The 21801-nt window shown below is 45.7% G+C and overlaps 1 protein-coding gene across 2 annotated transcripts in view; it reads right to left on the bottom strand.

Annotated features, from left to right (window-relative positions):
* The window catches only part of VANGL2 (VANGL planar cell polarity protein 2), a 42788-nt gene extending 21307 nt beyond the window's left edge, over nt 1-21481 (bottom strand). The window contains exon 1 of one of the 2 annotated variants that reach the window (XM_020979599.2): nt 21125-21481. The gene's annotated coding sequence lies outside the window, so the exon portion shown is untranslated. Of the gene's footprint in view, nt 1-4183; nt 4518-21124 lie in introns of those variants that run through there. The other variant, XM_020979601.2, reaches the window with a different exon arrangement.
* Between the last annotated feature and the right edge of the window lie 320 nt (nt 21482-21801).

The raw sequence follows: 21801 nt of genomic DNA, 5'->3' as shown, positions 1-21801 counted from the left end.
TTTTCCATCAGTGACTCCACTCCTCTTCTCTCTCACTCTCTACCCTGTCCCTCAAGGAAAAAGTCAGAAAAACTTTCTGACAAGGCTATTAAACTTCAGGTATGCCAGATGGGAAAAGTTCTCAAGGCACTAAGGGCTGGATGGAGCACAGGGGCCGGGACAGTCTTCCCAAGAAGATCAAGACCTATCTGGAGGATCCCAGTATTGGGTGTCAGGTCGATGTTGCCCATTTACAAATGACCCAGAAAGGCCTGGATTCCCAGGAGATAACAACCCATGTTAATGACTCCACAACTCCTGTGAAGATCTGGGAGGATTACAGAATTAATGGAAACTCAGAGGCCATCCAGTTCAATCCATACACGAAAGCAGGAATCCCCTCAACAACATCTCCACCATGCATTCAGGCAGCCTCCATTTGAAAGACTGGCGAAACTACCAACTCCCCATTTCACTTTCCGACCACTTAATTGTTAGGAAGCTTTTCCTCATATCCAGCCAAAATCTGCCTCAGCAGCTTCTACTTTTTGTTCTTTTTTTTTGGGGGGGGGCTAGGCAATGGGGTTAAGTGACTGGCCCAGAGTCACACAGCTAATAAGTGTTATGTGTCTGAGGCCGGATTTGAACTCAGGTCCTCCTGAATCCAGGGCCGGTGCTCTATCCACTGTGCCACCTAGCTGCCCCCTACTTTTTGTTCTTAATTCTACCTCTGGAGCAAAAAAAAAAAAAAGAATAAATCTAATTCTTCTTCCACATGGCAGTCTTGCAAACAAATGAAAATAGCCATCATAACCCACCTAAACCTTCCCAAGTCTTCTCAGCAGGCTAAACACCTGAGTTCCTTCTACCACAGATTCTCATGCTACATGAACTCCAGGGCCTTCCCAATACTCCAAAGCTACCTCTGGACATACTTTCTTTTGTCAAATGTATTGACCAAATGCTATATAAATACAGGATTACAGAAATGGTCTGACCAGGGTGGAGTACAGTGAGATGATCACTCATGTAATTTGCTTTTAATGAAAATGAACTAAGCATTTACTATGTACAAGGTGCTGTGCTACACACTGGTGACAGAAAAGTAAAATTACCCAAAGGCTATAAAACTGTGCCTGTCCTTTGATCCGGCAACACCACTTCTAGGTCTGTACCCCAGAGATCATAAAACAGGGAAAAGGACCCACATGTACAAAAATACTCATAGCAGCTTCTTTTGTGGTGGCCAAGAATTGGAAATGGAGACGATGCCCATCAACTGGGAAATGGCTGAACCAGTTATGCTTTATGAATATAATGGACTATTGTGCTCTAAGAAATCATGAGCAGGCAGACTTCAGAAAAACCTGGAAAGACCTGCAAGAACTGATGCTGAGTGAAGTGAGCAGAACCTGGAGAACACTGAACACAGTGACAGCAACATTGTGCAATGACCAACTTTGATGGACTTAACTCTTCTGAGCAACACAATGATCTAAGACAAGTCCAAAAGACTCATGACGGAAAATACAATCCACATTCAGAGAAAGAACTATGGAGTCTGAAGGAAGATCAAGGCATACTATTTTCTCTCTTTTTGATTGTTTTTTGTGTTCTCTTTCTTATGGTTTTTCCCTTTGCTTCTGATTCTTCTTTACAACACGACTAATGTGGAAATATGTTTAATATGATCATACGTGTATAGCCTATATCAGATTGCATGCTGTCTTGGGGAAGGGGGGAGTGAAGGAGGGGGGGGAAATTTTAGAACTCAAAATCTTATAAAAGCGAATGTTGAAAACTAAAAATTAATTAATTTTTTAAAAAAGTAAAAATTAAATTACACTCGCCCTCCAGAAGCTTACATTCTACATAGAAGATACAACATGGACACACAAAAGTAAATACAAAGTAATTTTAATTACGATTCAATGGGTAGAGAGCAGAAGTGTGCTGGTAAATGTTTAACAACCAGCTCTCCACAAAAAAAAAATGTAGGTTAGACACACTTTTAAGTTTAATCTGCATTAAGGCTTTCTCCATCACTTTCTTGAGTCTAGATAATCAACAAAAGAATTAAGGAAGCCTTGATTTGTAGTTTTTCCAAGGTGTAAATGCTCATACTGAAAATTTAATGATCTGTTTCCCAGGTAAGAGCTGGCTCTAGCACACCCTTGGTTGAGTACTCTTAGGCACCAGATAGCATCTATTCTCTACCTGCCTTCAGACTCTTTCTTCATCCTATATACTTGCTTATGTATCTCTTACACAAAGGGTGCTCAAAAATCATTTCTCTGGGTCTCATTTCCTTAGTGTCTCTATTTAGTACACCTACAAATCAATGACCTCAGTAGGGTTTGTTTGGAGGTGGGAGAGAGAGGAGAGGAGGAATAGAGTCACTGATGAAGGAAATCATAGGTGCAAAGATTCAGAGATGGAGGAGACCTTTAGAGACTGAATTTTGATCCAAATTCTTCACTTTAAAGCAGAAAGGAAAATAAGAAGATTCATAGAGGTTAAGTGATTTACCCAAGGTCACCCTGATATAAAGTGGTACCAGATTTGGATCCACATTCTCTGATTTCAAATCCATCACTCCTATCACTGCAGAACGCTGCCTCCCATAGGGGGATCGGGAAGACGCTGAAGAATTTGAAGCTCTGAAACAGACAAGACCAAACTTTTCCCATGGTGAGATAAGTAGGTAATGTAGTAAATAGATAGTTGGTCTTGGAGTCAGGAAGACTTCAGTTCAAGCCTTGCCTATGACAAACGTCATTTAATTTCTCTGTGGCCCCAGGCAACTCTCTAAAACATTAAGTGAAAGAGAAGCATTGGTTGGAGAAGTGATTTCATCACTGAAAATTTCCTACACCCATGAAATTATAGGTCTAGTCCCAAAAAAAAAATGACCCAGTGAAGGAACAATGTTATGGTAGGCCAGAAAATATCTGGATCTTTTTATTGTTGTTTTGTTGTGTTTTTCATGGTGGTTCTTTGGAAGATCCTTAAGGCTCATATTCACAGCCCACTCTTACTCTAGACAGACCCCTTCCCCCTGCTGGGGCACCTACCACATCCCATCCCAGTCCTTTTTCTGGGTCCCTGCCTTCCTCCATATCCCCAATGCTTCCTTTCCCTCTCATCCTTCCACTCCTAAAATCAGGAATCCTCTGCTGAAAACTTCCTGCCACTTAGCCAATCTCTTGTGGCCACCCACCAGTGACATCAGAGGCTGGGGAAACAGTCAGATCACATCCCTCCCTATTAAAAACAAAAACCTTTGAGTTTGCCTGTGCTACTTTGTTGTATAATGGATTTAAGGAGTGAATAAAGCTGGTCATGAACCTGTATGAGCCAAGTCCAGAGAGCAGACTCTTGCAGAACCACAATCTCCCTCCTCTTGCCATAGCCAGAAGTTCATTGCTTGCCAAGAATCCAGAAACTTCCCTGCTTGTATCTTTCATCTCCCCCATCCATTTAGGTACATCCTTAAATGATCCTGCCCAAACACAGGTATCTCATTTTGGGCCTCCTGGCCTCCCTTATGTTAATCAAAACACATTAAGAAGTAAGAACCTACAGATCTAGCATCACTGACCATCTACCTCTTCTGGGAAAGTCTGAGCAACTGCCGTAGACTGGGACAGTGGCCACCCACACATACTTAATCTGGTCTGTTTCCCTTCTCATACAGTTAATTGGCATATTTCTTGAAATACCTTTCTTCCCTCTTCTCAACTGATCCCTATCATATCCATTCTTTAAGGCTATGCTCAAGCACCATCTGTTTTAGAAATCCTTTTCATACCATCCCAGCCTGCGCTCATGTCTCTATTTGCTGAATCCTTCCATCTAGTCCTAATCTTTCTCCTGACCTGCAGACTTACATCTCCAATTGCCTCCAAATGACATCTCAAACTGAATATCCCACAGACATCTTAAACTCAACAGTCTAAAACTGGAAATCATCGACAAAGGGAAGGCACTAGAATTAAGAGGGATAGAGAAAGGCTTCCTGTAGCAGGTAGGATTTTCACTGGGACTTGAAGTAAGCCAAGAGTAATATGTAGAAAAACTGGAAAGGGAATAAGAGGGCAGACTGTGAAGAGATTTAAATGCCAAACAAAGGAGTTAAAATTTGATTCTAAAGGTAATAAGGAGCCACTGGAATTTATTCAGCAGGGAGACGACATGATCCTACCTGCACTTTAGGAAAATCACTTTGGTAGCTAGGCAGAGGATGGACTGGAGAGAGGAGTGACTTGAATCAGGGAGACCAAACAGGCTTCTGCAATTAAGAGGTGATAAGAGCCAGATTAGGATGGTTCATGTATGAGTGAAGAGGAAGGGACGGATGTATGCAACAGATGCTGTGGAGAGAGAAATACAAGATTTGGCAGCTATGTTGGATTGAAAATAGAACAATATAGAGAATTCCGTTTGATGACCTGGTTTTTGTTATCAAGTGAGACATAAAAGAGACAGTGTTTGCAACTGTCATGGAGAATGCCCATCAAGGAGACCAAATGGGAGACAGATTCCCTATAGAGATCTTCCAGGTGTTCCTGTTTTGGGATGAGACATTGTACACTGACTGTGCCCCCACCAAGCCAAGAGGTCATCTTGTCCATCCCCCTGGATCAGAGACAAAGAGAGAAAGAGAATTGTCTGTTTTCAAGAATCACCAAAGGAAAAGGCAGTGTGGTGCAGTGGAATAAATATTGTCTCTGGATTCAAAGGAAGTGGATTTGAAGCATACAAATGACAATTATGACCTGTGTAGCCTTAAGAAAATCATTTAACTTTCCTGGGACTCAGTTGACCAGAATGCAGTTCCTTCCAGCTTTTAACCCTGTAGTCTTCCTCTCAGAAACCCATTCTAGTGTGTTATATACTTGCCCAGCCCCTAAGTCAGGAAACTTGTCTGCTCAGGTAAGTAAAGAGAATCTATTCCTTTGATCTTTCTTGACAAGTAAAACTTACCCCATTTTACAGAAACAAACTGGGATCCATTGAGGGCAATCAACTCACAGGGGACAGTGCTATATATTGAAGGAAGAAAGGTTCAAAAAATTATGGCTGCATGGATTAAACCTAAGAAAGCCCCCCATCTCTTATGTTAGGTCAGGTAATCAGTCTGCTATGGCCCACTCACCAAAGATGTGATGCATTTTCAGCATGGGTTCAAAGTAACTTCCTAAATAGAACCTAGGATTTCTGGATTCTTTAAAATCAATCTTCAGAATTGTGATTCAGTGCTCTCTCTCCAGACCAAACAGATATGGGTTTCTAGGGAAAATTCACTGTCTCACAATCAATAATTTTGTCCTAAGTTCCTGGAAGGCAAGCATTTTTATTCATTTATTCATTCATCATTCATCAAACACATATTACATACCAACTGTTTTCAGAACATTCATTCCTCCAGTCTTCAAAACTTCTCAGCATCAGCACCTGCCCTCTCTTTTGGTCACAGAACCAGCTGTATTCCTAAGCCTCATTAATTCTTAACCCTTACCTGTGCCTTTGATGCTCATCTCTCCCACCCAACTACTCTAGGACCTAGCTCTAGAAGCTATCCATTCTCTCCTGAACCTTCAATCTTTCCCTCTCCATTATCTCTTTCTCATCTGCTTACAAACATGTTCAGGTCCCTCAAGAAGGGAAAAAAATTTCTCATTTGATACTACCCCACCTCTCTTCTCCCTTTCCAAACTAAACTTTTAGGGAAAGTTCTCTACACTTGAAGCCTCTGTTTCCTCACTGCACACTTTCTCCTAATCCCTTGTTACCTAGCTTACATTTCTATATACTAAAACTTCTCTTGCAAAGGTTACCATAGAATAGATCTCCTACTCCCTAGAACTAAAGGTCTTTTTTTCAGTCCTGATTCTCTCAACCGTTCTCTAGCTTTGGACAGTTTTGTAACTTCCTCCTACTGGATATGTTCTCCTCTCTTGGTCTGAAAGATATCACATGCTCTACAGTTATCCTAAGCCTCTATAACTACTCTTTTTCTGTGCCCTTTACTCATCCTCTTCTTTATCTCCTTAATGTGAGTGTTCCCAAGGGTCTGTCCTTGGCCTTCTTCCCTCCCATGACAACTCACTCCCAGGGTCTTACCTTCCACCTTTATACAGATCACTCTCAGTTCTATATGCCCTGTCCTGACTTTGTTCCTGAATGAGAGAATTCAAGAAGCTGTAAGCAAAAGTTTCAGAGAAAATCAGAATCTAAAATGATGGGCATACTATTATGTTCCACAGAAGAAATCCCAAAGAGGACAAGAAGATGCCTGTACTTCCTGCCCTAGGTGCCAGCAAGTAGCCTCCAAGGAAGCCTGCTAATTCAGACAGTGAAGGATGCTGAACTTTATCAGAAAGACCTCTGGGTGGTCTCAGAGAGAGAGGAGGGAAGGAAAAGAGGAAGAGATAGAATTTGGAACTCAAAAAAATTGTTTTAAGTTTAAAAAACTGTTTTAGCATGTAACTGGGAAAAAATAAATTATTATTAAAAAAAGAAAGAAAGACCTCTAGCTAAACATTTTTAGGGCGCATCTCTCCTTCCATTGTCCCCTAGATGGACTCAATCCACATGAGCATCTCACAACTGGGCCCACAGCTTGGCCCATCCCTGGTATGTAGACAAACTTTAAAAATGGTCCATACCTTAGCACTCATTCTTGTCATGGCCCCCATAAGACATGAAGGGAGAACCTAACACTGGCTGATTTTATGAAGAGAATCTCTTCATGTTACTACCCTAAATTAAAAAAAAAATCTTCAGTGGCTCCCTATAATCACCAAGTAAAGTTCAATGCTTCTGTCTAGCACTCCAATATCTCGAACTTCTTACATTCGAAGCATTATCTCATCTTATTCCCCTGCATAAATCTTAGGTTAGCCACAACCACACAAGACCCGCCTGCATTTTTCCACCTACTTCTCTGCCTTTGATCACATGGTTCTCAGTGCTTGGAAAGTCTATCCTCTCTTGGCTTTACCCATCTTTTAATGCTCAAATCATTATCAGAGCTCTCTAATATGAAAGACAGCCTGTACTAGAGTGGGAACCTGAGATAAGGAGAAATGTGGGGAATCTGGGATCTGCAGGGCTTGGAAACTGACAGGATATAAAATTAGATATGAGTGACTGAACAGTTTCCAATAGACAATACTCTATACAGAGCTCTAATCTATACATTAAAAAAAAGTCTGATTCAATTCTTTTCAGCAAGTGTTTATTACCCCTCTCCTTAACAAGGAAAGATACAAAGCTTAAACAAGGCTGTGTCCTCCCCCTCATAGAATTTGGTACAAAATAAGCTAACACAAAATATTACATGATAAGTACTGCATTGTCAGGATTAAGAGGCAAAGCACTGAGGAGGGGATGTTACGCATAGAAGGGAAGACTTCAGGTCTCTAGATAGTTAAAAATAGAAAAGAAAAAAAAGAAAAGTTAAAATAAAATAAAGAAAATTTTAAAATAAAATTTTAAAGGCAGTATTTTATTTGAGACTAAAAATAAATAGGAATGCAATAGGCAAAGGGGGGGTAGGGGGAGCATTCCAAACATAGGCAAAGGTATAAGCAAAGGCATGGAGCTAGGAAATTACAGTACATTTAAGGGGCTGAAAATAAACCAGTTTGACTAGAGCATAAAGCCTGAAGCTCCTCCCCATTTCTTCCTACACACTCCCCCCCCCATGCCAGTGCATTGCACATAGCAGACACTTAATAAATTTGTGTTATCGATCAATCCAGGTCTCCTAAGAGGTAAGGCTAGATGAGTCACAGCTCTGGGAACAGACACATTCCAGTCCCAGATCTTCCTCAGAGACTCCAGGGAAAGAGAGAGACTGAATCCCCAAGATTTGGTGGAGTCAGTAAAATCAGACATACTCAGATAGACAGAAGTACACTCTAGCCCAGATGCCTACCCACTCTGACAGATAGATACACATATATACTCCCTGGCTAGAAAAGTCACTTCAAACACACGCAGAAGAGAGGCTGATAGGGTTGTGTTATCCCCACCGATAAATTTTAAAAACAGACACAGGGCCAGCCACCAGCACCACCCTCCCCCTAGTCCTTTGTTCTTGCCTGTTCAGCCCACAGGCCCCTTCCCAGCCACCCACCCTTACCCCCTGCCTGGGGAACAGGCTTAGGCATCCACCTCCTATCCCAAGCTACTCTTAAAGAGACAGCAAGATCCATTCTCTTCTACCATCCCCACCATCCTCATGCACTAACTAACCTCCCCCCAAAAAAATAGGACAGGGTACCCAGAAAGCCCCAAATACCACCCACCAAAGGTTACTGAAAGTCTAGGACCCAATCCAAAAGTCTTGGACCCAAGCTTGCTGCTCCCCGCAACACCCAACCACCAACCCAGTCACAATAGAAAGGAAAAGGGAGGAATCCTTCCCTATTTAAGTTAGTCCCAGGGATTGGGCATCAGTGTCTCCAGGGTAGGCAGGATTCTCAGGAAAGGGGGTGGGGACAAGAGAGAGCAAGCAACAAGTGGGAATGTTGAAAGGGAGAGGGGGAGGGAATTATGGGCTTGGGGCGGAGCAGGGAGCTCGGAGGGATAAGAGGGGGCCTCTAAATTGGGACTCCAATCCCTGCTCCAACCTGTCTTCCCCTCCAAAAAAACCTAATTCTCTTTAACAGCCCATATGGGGTTAAAGAAGGCCAGAAGGAGGGAAAAGACCTTTCACAAAAAGAGGGGGGAACCCCCCTGTCAGAAATAAAATTAATGGAATGTCTTAGCCTCATCCCGAGGGAGTTGTGGGGGGGGGGTCTTTTGTCCCTGCTGCCCAGCTTCTCCCACATTGATCACCATAGCAACCAAAGCCCCCTGTTGCCTAGGTGATGGCAGCCAGGTCCTGGAACCCATACCCAGCATCCAAAGCGAGAGAGGTTATGGGGATGGGGTAGGGGAGAGGTTAGGGACTACAGGAAAGAATGGGGTTTCTCCTTCTTTAGCCCCAGCTTTTGTGTGGGCTCTGGGATCAGATTTCTCCAGGAAACAATTGAAGCAAAGGCCCCAGAAAAAAAACAAACCTAGGGCTGTAGCTCTCTCCCACCCCCGCATGTCTCCCCCACCCAAATACAGACACACACACACACACACACACACACACACACACACACACACACACACACACACACACACACACAGAAAAGCAGCCTCTGAGGCTGGAGGTGCACAGGCAGTGCTGGCCAAAACCCAATGGAAGAACAGACCCTGCCCCATTCACATTAGGCCATTCAGATTGGACAGTGCTTAGCCACCTGATCCCCAAGACCAAACAAATATAGGGCACATGTGCATGTACACTCAGTGCACACACAAGAGCATAGACAACACAACGGGGGGGCAGGCAAACAGAAGTATAATGATTCAGGATTAGGACCATGATACCTCTCTCTCAATTACATCCAGTTCTGGTCCAATTCACAGCCCAATTCCAGCGTGCACAGCTACAGAAAGCCAAGGATAGAAAGAATCAGAGAATCCAGGACTAAGAGAAATTGCTCAATGGGCCAGGGTTATTCTGTGAGAGAAAGTTGAGGCTGGAAACTAGGACTCGAGATACCTACATTCTAGTCCCAGCTCACTACCCATGTGCCCTTGGACAAGTCTATTCATCTTGATGGTCTTGTTTTCTCATATATAAAATAAGAGGGCTAAGGCTAAATGATCTCAAAAGTCCATACTAGCTCTAAAGTCCTATGACATCCTTTATGAATCATTACAAAAGAGGGGACCCGGTGACTCCAAATCCCCACTAAGGATAGGAATGGAGGAACTGAGACGATATTGCAACAGGAAGAAGGTAGAAAGACTTTCTAGAAATAAAAGTTATGATACACAAGGGTCCAAAGCAGAATCTTCTGGGATAGGAAGTGGAGGAAAATAAAAATTAATCCAAACATTTGAGATTAGGATAGTTTAGTCCTAGCTCTACGAAGCCCTAGCATGAGCAAAATAATTTCATTAGGCCCCCTCCTACAGAACTATGTATGAAGCACATTCCAACAAGCAGGTCAGAGCTTGGACCTGACTCCACACTCTGCCCACCACAAACACATGCATACATGTAAACATTTGTTTGTGTGTGTGTATGTGTATGTACACACACACATACACATATGCACGTGTGTGCATGCCCGCACCCTTCCCTAATAACTAGTTTTATCACTGGCTCTAGCCTTACCCACCTCTGCCCAACACAGATCCCAGTATTATTCCCTTTCATATACTTTACATTCCAGTCAAACTGACCCACTTGCTTTCCCCTTATCCTACAACTCACAGTATTCAAACCCTCTAGTGCCCACACTCTCCCTCCTCCCCACTACCTCTTTAAATCTCTAGCTCAACTGCTGCCACCTTTGCAAGGACCTTCTCTCCAGTTTGTGTTTCCTTAACATCCTCAAAATTATACTTTGTATTTACTTATCTTTGTATATATTGTTTTGCCTCTATAAAATAAAAGCCACTTGAGGGCAGAGATTGTTTTCATTCTTGCCTTTGTATATAACAAGCACCTAAGAGCAGTAGCTAGCAGAGAGTAGGCATTTAATAAATGCTTGTTGAATTTGATTGAAAGTGACTTGTCTGAGGTCCCTCTCTTATTAAGTGGTAAAATCAGGGTTTGATCCTAAGTCTTCTAACTCCAAATTCATCATTCTTTCAACCACATTTTGCTGCCTAATAGTCCAACATCCTCATTTTATAGATCACGGATGTGTACTCTGCACTGATGTCCCTAGTGAGATCTGAAAAGCAGCAGAATGTGGAAGGATACAGCCCCACCCCTGCTTCCACTATACCAGAACTTCTAGACTTTGACCTCTGAAGCTCATAATTAACTCTTGGAAGTCATAGGGCCTGGGCCATAGGACCAGCTAGACGATTATTGATCTATCTGCATCTCTACTATGTCCTGAATATGCAAAATGAGCAAATAACAAGATGTTGATTAGGTCTGCTCTGGGTCTTACGGTGAAGCATGGTGGTCATTGGTGGTTGACTTGACTTCATTGGAAAAGAAGTGACATCCCTCTGACTATGCACACATCACAATTCCCCTGAGTCTCTACTTAAAATCCAGCAAGGAGGAAAGTTCTAAATCTATGATACTATGAGAAGTAGGGTTTTGGTTTTTGCCTGAGACTCTAGCCTAACTGTAGTTGTTATCACAGGTTCATAGATATTTCGGGCCAGAAGAAACTAGTAGAACTGAGGAAACTTGAGTTTACCCCACACTTACACATCACCAACCAGGGCTATTGTGAGCCAAAAGTTGTTTGGGTAGATCTGGAACAATTCACAAAATAACAATCATAATATAATTCATAATAACAATAATAGCTAACATTTATATAGCACCTACTATGTTCTAAGCACTGTACTAAGTGTTTTATCTCATTTGATTCTCACAACCACCCTGGGAGATAGGTATTATTATCATCTCCATTTTACAGTTGAAGAAACAGAAGCAAACAGAGGTTAAGTGACTTTAGAAGGTCATTCAGCTAATAAGTATCTGAGTCTAGATTTGAACTCAGGTCTTCCTGATCCCAGGTTCAGCTCTTTATCCACTGCATCAGTGATATAGCTGCTTCTGAATAACTTTTTAATATTATGCACAAATAATTTTAATCACTCTGAAAAAAATGTATAACTGTGCCCTGAGGTGAACGGATGTGGGGCTCAGGCCTTGGGCAGAGGATATCAAAACAGTTTTAGGATTTTGGCAGGAGAGGAGACCCCAGGGAGTTCCCTGAGACTGCTTTTGACTTCCTAGCTGTTGTTACCTGCTTTTACATTTCTGGACTGCTTTTACCCTAAGGGTTGTTGGATATGTTTTTATCAAAGGAATTGTGGATCTAGATTCTCAGGCTCTGAGTGATCCACTGAACCAAATGTGTAAACACAACAGAGGCAATAGAATAGAATGTTAAGAGTTTAAAAGGACTTAAGAAATTATCCAGACCAACATCTTTACGATGGACAAAGGAGAAAATAGTGGCCTGGGAATGGTGAGACTCACTCAAGTTCACCAAGTTGTGAGGTACAGTAGAAAGAGCTCTGGATTTAGAATGACACAACTTGGATTCCAGCCCTAGCCATGTCACTGTTCAAGCAGCTAAGTATATGTCTTAAACACCTCCAGACTTCACGGGAAGGGATTTTGGAGAAGATAAGCCCGGTCAGGGAAGGATTAGACCAGATGAGTTCAAGGATCCCTTCCAGATCTGAGATTCTCTGATATGGGACCAGAGACTTAATTTCTCTGGGCTTCAGTTTACCCATCCCTCAAATGAGGAATATAAAACCTGTACTACCCACCTCCCAGGGTTGTCATTAGCAGACCCTCACTGAAGTCATTCTCTATAGCTCCTCATGATATGGAGGGAAGCCTGGGTTCTTGAAGGTCCTTCTCATCAGGAAAGGCTTGGAGCATCAACCCAAAGCAGGGGTGGGGAACCTTCGGCCTTGAGGCCACATGTGGCCTTCTATGTCCTAGGGTGCGGCCTTTTGACTGAGTCCAAGTTTTACAGAACAAATCTTTTTATTAAGGGGATTTGTTCTGTGAAGTTTGGATTCTGTCAAAGGGCAGCACTTGAGGACCTAGAGGGCCACATGTGGTCTCAAGGCCAAAGGTTTCCCACCCCTGACCCAGAAAGCCAGCCTAGCCAAATGCAGATTGGCTTGCCACCAAAAAGTTGGCCACATGATGGTCAGTTCAATTCAACAAATTTATTGTGAATTTTATTTTGCCCACAATAAACCATAAAGCCATCTTCTAAGGCATGGAGGGGTTCCATGAGTGGAGGACACACCCACAATAAGGAATTTTTTGGAAGCTAAATATTGCTATATTGGTGAGAACAGGGAACCAGCTCTCTAGACTCCCAATCCTGTTTCTTTCACTGTACACACTGATTCCCCCTCCCAAGCAGTACCATTTGAGAGTGAAATTTACAAGGAAGTCACTCAGAAAAAGGGTCAGTATAGATTCCACCCCCCTTAAGAGCCCCATATCCTGTACATACAGTAAATAGGGGGTATGAGATCCGAACTCTCTGCACTTTGAAGAGACCAAGGTAGGTCAGAGTAGATGAGCCAGTTGACCTAATGTTCAGCCCTATCCTCTCCCTCAAGCCACAGACACACAGGGGCCCTAGACCTAAACTACAGAAGTGAAAATGTATCCAACAGACCCAAAGCCTGAGGCAAACAAGAAGGGCTCCATGGACCTCATCCAATTCCCTACTGACCCAAACACTTCCTAACCACTATTCCTGAATGAAGGATCTCTAAGGCCCTTTGGATTATGGCTCTTATTGCTTCTCTACCTAAGAAGTATACGTGGAATCTTTTGAAAACATAACAAATCCAACCCTCTGGAGAGAAGGCATCTCCTATCCTGACTGTGCACTGTGACTTTCTATCCAAGAAGGTAAAAACTAAGGCACAGAGAAAGAGCAACAGAATAGCTCTCAGAAAATGTACACTGCCCCTTGGGTGGCACATCTGACTGGGAGGTCAGAAAAGTAGGTGGAGCTACTAAGAGATGAAGAAATTGCAGAGAGCGGCAGATGGGGGCTGGGTTCAGAGAACCACAGGTTGTCCATTGGAAGCTGGCATCGGGTATCCTTTCCCCCACCCTGTTTACCTGACACTCTCCCAGGGCAGCTCCCAGCAGCCTCAGACATGAGCTCACCATCCTCACTGGCCTGAGGGGGTAGGGGGATGACAGGCAAAGATCAAGGATCCCTCTCCATTGGACACCATAGAAGGGAAAGGGCTATTTCTTGGTCAAAAGCCCTGTGCTTGGGCTCATGGAAGGAAGGCCTTCTCACCACTGGGCCATCAATGCATGGAAGTGAGAAGTGCAGAGAAGCAAAAGGGTCCTTCAGGTCTACATATGCTATTCCCTTCAGAAACCTGGAAAAGCTCCTGCTGGCTCCACCCAGCTCCATTCTACCCCACCCAGCCCAGCGGGCTCTGCAGAGACCTGCTTTGCTCTCTTCACCCCCACCCCCACCCGCACCTTAGCTCCCAGGATCACACACACATCCCTCCCTCCATTCCCTAGCCTATCCCAGGCCCATTCCCACTGCTCCCACAACCTGGTCACAGAAACAGAAGACTTGGGAGGAGGGGAGGGGGGAACAGGCTGAGTAATTTCATTGGCATCTGTCCCAGGCAAGGCCTAGAGGGAGGGAGCAAGAGGCAGTGGAGCTGGTAGAGAGAATCTGGATGCCTGGGTTCCCCCTCCAAGGGCAGGATTTAGCATCCCCACCAAATCACAAGCTTCAGCTAGCTTCCTGACAACTCCAGAGTGGCAAAGGATTCCCCACACACACCTGAGAGGAGGGGCAAGAACAGACATGTGGATAACAGGAAGTGTGTGCCCTGGATTCCAATAGATGAGGCCAACTTCCCCTGTGCTCCCCCACCAAAAAAAAAATTCTTCCTTTTCCAAATAATCCTATCTCCCTCCCCCACCCCCACAATCCAGCTCCGTCAATGTCTTCAACAAAACCAAGGTCTGGCTCCTCATGCCCTAGGAGGGTTTCCCAGAGTCCACTAATCCATCCCTTACCTGGCCCTGCAAGCTAGAGAGGCAACACGGTGGGCCTTTATATGTATATGAGGGGCCCCGGGAAGAGAAGACAAAAGAGAGATGGGACCTGGGAAGAGAAGACAAAAGAGAGATGGGACCTAGGTGGCCACCTGAGAATGAGTGTGGGATAGACCTAGGAGGGGAGGGTTTATAGGTTAGGCCTTCTTAAGAGAAGGGCAGGAGGGAATGGAATGGGGCTGATATGTGTAAGAGGAAGTGAGAGTTATTAATCTGGGATGGACCTATACAGAAAAGGCAGTGAGATAAGCAAGGAGTACATGGGCATAGGGGTCAACTAGATGGTGCAGTAAATAGAGTGCTCAGCCTGGAATCAGGAAAACTCATCTTCATGAGTTCAAATCTGGTCTCAGACATGTATTACCTGTGTGATCCTGGGCAAGTCACTTACCTGGTTTGCCTCAATTTCCTCATCTATAAAATGAACTGGAGAAGGAAATGGCAAACCACTCCTATCTTTGCCAAAAAAATTCCAAATGGGGTTATGAAGAGTTGGACACAACTGAAAGCAACTGAACAACAATAATGTGTGTATGTAGAAATCAGAGTCCATGCGCAAAGGACCTTGGAGGGGAGGGGAGGTAAGAAGCAAGGGACAGACCTAACCGTGCATTAGGAGGGAATGGGTATAATTGGGAGGGGGGGAATAGAACCCAGTGTGGGGTGAATCTAGTTTTATGCAGAATATTTTTCAGGAGAGGTAGGAAAAGTGAGAGGCACAGAAGTGTGTGCACAAGGGAGAGGGAAGGGGTTCTAGAATAGGCCTAAATGGATTGTAGGATATACTGATACAATGGGATACGAGGATCTAATACATATACAGGGGAGAGAGAAGCAACCCTGGGTTTCTTTTGACCATGTCTTCTCCTCAACTCAGACTCTTCCTCCTTGGCAGATTGGCAAACACAGATAGGTGCAAAGCCCCCCTCAACTCAAAAAGGACCTCAATGAGAAGGCCCCTCCCATTCTCTCATTACCCCACCCCTACCCAAAGCTTTTAACTCTAATAAAAGATTTTTAGCACCCCTTCTCTCCCCACAGAGCCATTCCTGGAGTTAAGCAGGTGAGAAAATTAGTGTCTCCATTCACACTCAGTTGTTTTTAAAGTTCCTCTGTTCACACCTCAGTCTCTGCACCTGTCTCTCTCCACCCCCAGTTTCCCCCTTAAAAATAAATAAATAGATAACAAAGAGCAGAAAGTCCAGGGTCAGCACAAACAAAATGCAAGGTCTTTTGGGGAGGAGGGGGTAACTGGAGGGTAGAGAAGGTGGAAAAGTGAGGCTTTTTTCATTTTCCCAATTATAGAATACCACCATCCCAGTCAACCATTTCCACACATCCCTATTATAACATACAATGGCACACTGGAGAGGGAATCAGACATCCCCAAGCCAAAATTCCAGCATGGCGGCCGCAGGAATGCCCTAGTGACAATAATATTAAAAATGTTTATCTTGCACGAAGATGCTCTGTGGATACAGAGACCACAGAAAGCAACAATCCTAGATGAAAGGTGATTTCCCCACCCACACCCACACCAATCACCCATAGAGAAATCTGCCTAGGGTAGCTCTTCCATCAGACTGGAAATTGGGAAGGGAGTAGAAGGCTATGCAGTGTCTTCCTCTAGATCTCCCACCTCCAGCAAGCAGAATAGGAGATGATTAACATAATGGTGGGGAAGAGTCCTTTGGCTAATATTCCCATGCTATATTCTTTCAATATTAGGAGTACAGCACCAATCACCTCCTTCCTGCTTTCCTATACTAGGGCTCTAAGAAGTCAATATAATTCATCCAAAACTATGATAGTTCTTTCCAAATTCAGGCCCTGTGCTCCCATAGCTCCCAGACTCCAATACCTCCTTAACAAAGGCCAAGTCCACCATACTTTTTAAGAAGGGGAGACCCTACTGAGATCTTTTTCCTACTCACCACTTTTTCCTCTGGGGTTCCTAGAGACCTCATCATCCCCATTCTCCTTGAGAAAATGAAGGCAAAGTTTAGACAGATAAATTTAGCACTACACCCAGAGTCCATGAAACTTCGTACTTATAATTCCAGAAAGGATACTGTTCAAAAAGCACACTGAACTTGGAATCACAGAACCTGAATTCTAATTCCAGCTCTGAGTTGTACATCCTGTGTAATTCTGGACAAGTCACTTCATCTCTCTGGGCCTCAGTTTTCTCATCTGCAAAATGAGGCTATATTATATCATTTCAAAGGTCCCTTGCAGCCATAGATCTATGAACCTGTAGTCCTATGATCCTCTCTGTCTCCTAACAGGTCAGATAATACATGAGGCCACTGAACACCATAAAGACTCACCAGAGTCTGTGCTCCTCTCCAGAAGCTAAGGCACTCACTAATAATGAGGGAAGAAGTGGGCCTGAGTCATCTTACATGTCCCACAGTCTATCCTTCAACCTAACTGACACATTTGTCTGAGTTGCAGAGGCCCCACAGGATAAAGGGGGCCCCAAGATGCCTTCCCTACCCCTGCCCCCAGCTCCTTCCCACTCTCCCCTCTCCTCACCCCACCCTGATAACTAAGAGATTCTTGGCCTAGCCACTCTCCCAAACCCTTTCCCAGGTGTTCAGTCTGTAATTACAAGCCTCGCCAGGGGCATCAGGTCGTATAGGTCTCCATTTTCATAGGGCCCAACAGAAAGGGTGTCTATGCCCCAGATCTGCAAAGAGCTGGGCAGAGTTGATGGCAACCCAGGCAAGCCCCAGTTGGAGATTTACCCTGAGCCTCCCCAATTCCACACGGAAAGGAGAACGAGAGCGATGTGTGGTCAAGACAAAACTGCTAGTCAGGAGTACAAGCACTCTCTTCAGCCCTGCCCCCAACCTGGTATGGAGACCTCATCTTGAAGGGGGCAACTCACCCAGTAGTCATGCAGCTAGCTGGCCCATCCCTACAAACCATCACTGGCAGACAAAGACGGGGTTAGGAGAAGAGAGTTAAAAAGAAGGCTAGATACAGGAGGAATCTGACCAGGAAAATTCAGAAAATGAAGCAAAATATGTCCCCGACCTCAGACTCTGGAAGTAGAGATGGTGTTTCCAAACAACATGACAGGAACCAAGAATCCAAGGCACGAAAAAGAAATCTGGTATCAAGTCTAACATATCAAGCAACAGGTTGAGATCAAGTGGACTTCCTAGGAGGTTGAAAGCATGGAGAGATTCAGTATCTCCCATCTTTTTTCATCATGATCCTCTTCCTAGCCCCAGGGATAAGGAGTGACAGGTATCATTAGTCCCATTTTATAGAAAGGGTAACAGAGGTCCTGAGAAAGAAAGAAACTTGAACAGTATCATAGGATACATCAAAGGCTAAGCCAAAACAAGAACCCAGGTTCTGCATTTCTCTATTCAGGGCTTTCTCCATTTAATCTTATAATAGGGGGACAAGTCAAGGGTGCAATGACAAAAGAAACAAAGGCAAAGATAGCTGCTAGGATAGTCTGAGTTCCTGAAACCCACCTGGGGGAAACAGGAGAGTCCTAGATGATTCCCACTTGCTCATAGCAGCTCTTCTAAACAGTTATCCAGCTAAGTCTCCTATCCGTGAGACTCAAGATCACATACATACTGGTATGAAGATGGGAGGGGACACCACCAGAAAGATGGCAGGAGGTACTCTTCAATCAAACTCTTCTGGTATTCTGATTACTGGTGTCTACCTGACTAAGATCCCTTTGACTACCAAGTGAATCCTAATGGGACTGGGGCACAGCCTGTGGACAATGACACTTTGAAGTAGGATCTAGGAAGGTTAGAGCTCACTGAGTTAAGTAAGAGTGCCTCTGTTTCTAGAAGAGTCTCACCTATTAATTTAGACTGGAACCCTAACCCCTTGGCCTGAAGGTAGTTAGGCTATGAATCTGTGAACATGCTGCTTTAAAAGGTAAGTCTTGTCCTAAACTTTGGTCCCTTCTCTTTCCAGGCTTACCTTACACTAAATTCTGTCTCTTGGGGTCCTGAGCCAGCCACTTCCTCCCTAGCCCCAAACAGGGAAGGAAGAAGCAGATTCTATTCTCTGAAGAGAAATATTTTCATTTGGGAGTAGGGCAACTGGGTCCCCACACCACAGTAATGGATGAGACCAGATCTGTAAACAGTATGCTTCCCTTTTCCCTCCTCCCCAAACTACTCACAGATTTTAGTCCCAGTTCAACATCCTTCAACCCTCAGTCCTAACCCTCAGTTCCCTTCCTATCCTTCAACTCACACCATCACCCTTCATCCCATATGCTTAGCCCTAATTCCACATCCTCAGCTTCTTTACTCCAAGGTCTCAACTCCCAAGCAGATCCTAAGCTCTCAGCCCAAATCGATACACTCTGCTTTTATCCCTATGCCATGTCTTCAGCCCTTCCTATATCCTCAACCTCATCCCACATCTTTAACCCTCAGGCCTCAGTATCCCCTTCAGATCTTCAACCTCATCTTTTAATTCCTATTCCAAATCTTTACCCCACACCCTCAGTTCCTATTCCCTCTCCTCAGCCCCAGCCCATATCCTCAGCTCACATCCCATACTTTCAGGTGGAACCATCTCACACATCCTCAGCTTCCATCTTATCCCTACATACCCAGCTTTCATCCTCCACCCTCGGGCTTAACTTCAACCTGCACAGCTCTTCTGAGAGCAGAAGGAAGGCCCTGAATTGTACTCCACAAGCAACCAGTCATTTCATTACCTCCAATCATCCTGCTCTCTTTTCCCAACTCTCTCATCTTAATCTCAAAAACTTGGTTTCCTAGTGGATTAGGCCCATCATTACCCTATCACCTCCCCAACCATTCTTCTCCCTCTCTCCTTCTTCCTGTATCAGAATCCCAAAACTCCACAAAGGCCTTAGAGCTACAAGAGCAGAACTGGGTGGCGAAATACTAACCCTGGGGAAAGGTAGTATGGGCAAAGTGGAGGGGAAAAAAAGGTTAAGTGCTTGGAGGAAGGCCAAAAGCCATAGCAGATAAGACATGAAACTTGGGAAGAGAACCCAAGAGTCTGGACTCCCCTAGTCCTTCTCCTAAGGGTTGAAAAAAACACTCAATCAAACCCAGACCCTTACTTATAGCCCCTCCCCCCCAGCCCTATAAAGGTCTCCACTTTCCACCAACTTCCCTTTGGGCATGGATGTAGAAAAGAGTTTTGATGTGAACATGCCACAACTTACAAACACCAGCAAGGAAGCCCTGCCTGACCCACAAAAGGCTGCCCACCCATTCCCACCCCATCCTTGTTTCCAACAATAAACCTACTGTTACCGTTCCCAAATCCTCCACACACTCCAGGGGACAGAGAGAGAACCCTTCCTCTCAGAGTTTCAAGTCCATCTCACCTATCTAGATGGGCAGGACATAACACCTCCCGCCTCCCCAGTACACACACCATCGCCAGGGACAAACACTCACTTAAAGGTACACCCATCGGATATACATATGAAACATCTCAAAACACCTAGTACACACATACACAAGTACACAGACCCTTTAAATAAAAACAACTATCTTCAGTACACACCTCTGGTCCTCCTTATACACACCCTTCCCTAAGACACACGCCCCCATCCTGCTCAATATTTGGGCCTGCAAACACAACCCTTACCAAAATATACATACATCTTTACCAATATACAAACACCTATGTAGACAAACATTCCCCTTCCTCAGTATACAAGGACACACACATAGGTCCCCTAACACTAGGGACACTCCAGACACTCCCTGCTCCCATATAGACGCTGGTAGCTAGAGAGAAACCCCTACACACCCCAAACACGAAGGCACACACCTGCAGGGACAGGCGTGCACGAATACAAACACAAAGACAGGCTAGGACACACATGCCCCCTCCCCCGACAGTTCTCACAGTGGCTGGTCCCTTTGCCCTCCAAAAAGGGGAGCATCAGAAAAGGGAAGAGGGGTGGTTGCTAGGGTTTGACCTCCGGGCCCCCAAGAAAACCCAGCCAGTCCCCTTCTCCAAGCTCCATACCCGCTCCCCCTTTATAGCCCCTCCAGCGCCCTCCTGGGACTCCATGCAACCCCCAGACGCGACACGCCCGCACACCGATCCCCTACTCAAGCGTCAAAGACACCTCTAGATCCCCCTCTACTCCCCGCCCGCTCCAGACTCCAGGTCCCGGGCTGAAACCAGCTCCCTCAGGGACCTCTCAGGCCCCCGCCCCCGCCCCGGGCCCAGGAAAGTCCCCGGCTTGCCAGGCCTGAGCCCCGCCCCCCCGTGCGCCCCTTCCCCTCCCCGACTAGGGGGGCCCTGCAGGGTGGAGGGGCGGGCCAGAGGCGGGGAAGCCCTAGACCCCCCCCGAAACCCAAGCCCCCCTTCCCCAGCCCTGGACACCCCTCCCTCGGTCCGCCGCGGCGCCTTGCTCTTTTTCTTTTCTTCTTTTTTTTTTTTGCAAACTTTGCCCGCACCCCCCGCGGCCTCAGCACTCACCCGCCGCTCCCGAGCTGCCCCGGTCCGCTCAGTTCCGCCCCGGCCCGGCCGGAGCCTTTGTATGGCAGCGCAGCGCTCCAGGTCGCTCGGAGCGAACTCCGCGCTCCCGGGCAGCGCTGGCAAGGGGGCGGGTGAGGGAGGGGGGTCGCGGGGGGCTCTGGGTCCTGGTCACCCCCTAGCTCTATCCCAGACCGCAACCTCTTCCCCCTCTGGGCCCCGGGGGGCGGGGGTCGAGGGGGGAGGAGGGGTTCTTCAGGCTCCCATGGCGGGATCGGGGATCAGGGAATCAGGGATCAGGAATCAGATCAGGAGCCGGCTGAACATAGGGGGGAGGGGGGAAGAGGGAGAAGAGGGAGGGGAGAGGGGAGGGGAGCGGGGGGAGAGCTCACTCGCCAGCACCTCCTCCCGGGCTGTTCCGGCTGCCGCCGCCCCTCCCGCCGCCTCGTCCATTGTCTGCGGAGCCGCAGTTCCCCGACCAGCCGAGCTACTCACCCCTCCCCTCCCCCTGCCCCCTCTGCTCCTAGCTCTCCAAGGCCCTCGGATTCTTGGAAACTAGTCGTGGAGGGTGCGCGACCCCAGTCCTGGAACTGTGAGAAGGAAGGACCAGAATTCCCAGGCCCCCGCCCAGACCAGCCGGCAGCCTCTCCAGGGATTGGAGATGGGGATGTCTTCCCCGC

The sequence above is a fragment of the Phascolarctos cinereus genome, unplaced genomic scaffold (assembly GCF_003287225.1).
Source record: "Phascolarctos cinereus isolate Bilbo 61053 unplaced genomic scaffold, phaCin_HiC Scaffold_5;HRSCAF=322, whole genome shotgun sequence".
Classification (NCBI taxonomy): domain Eukaryota; kingdom Metazoa; phylum Chordata; class Mammalia; order Diprotodontia; family Phascolarctidae; genus Phascolarctos; species Phascolarctos cinereus.
This window is presented reverse-complemented; position numbering and strand designations above follow the sequence as displayed.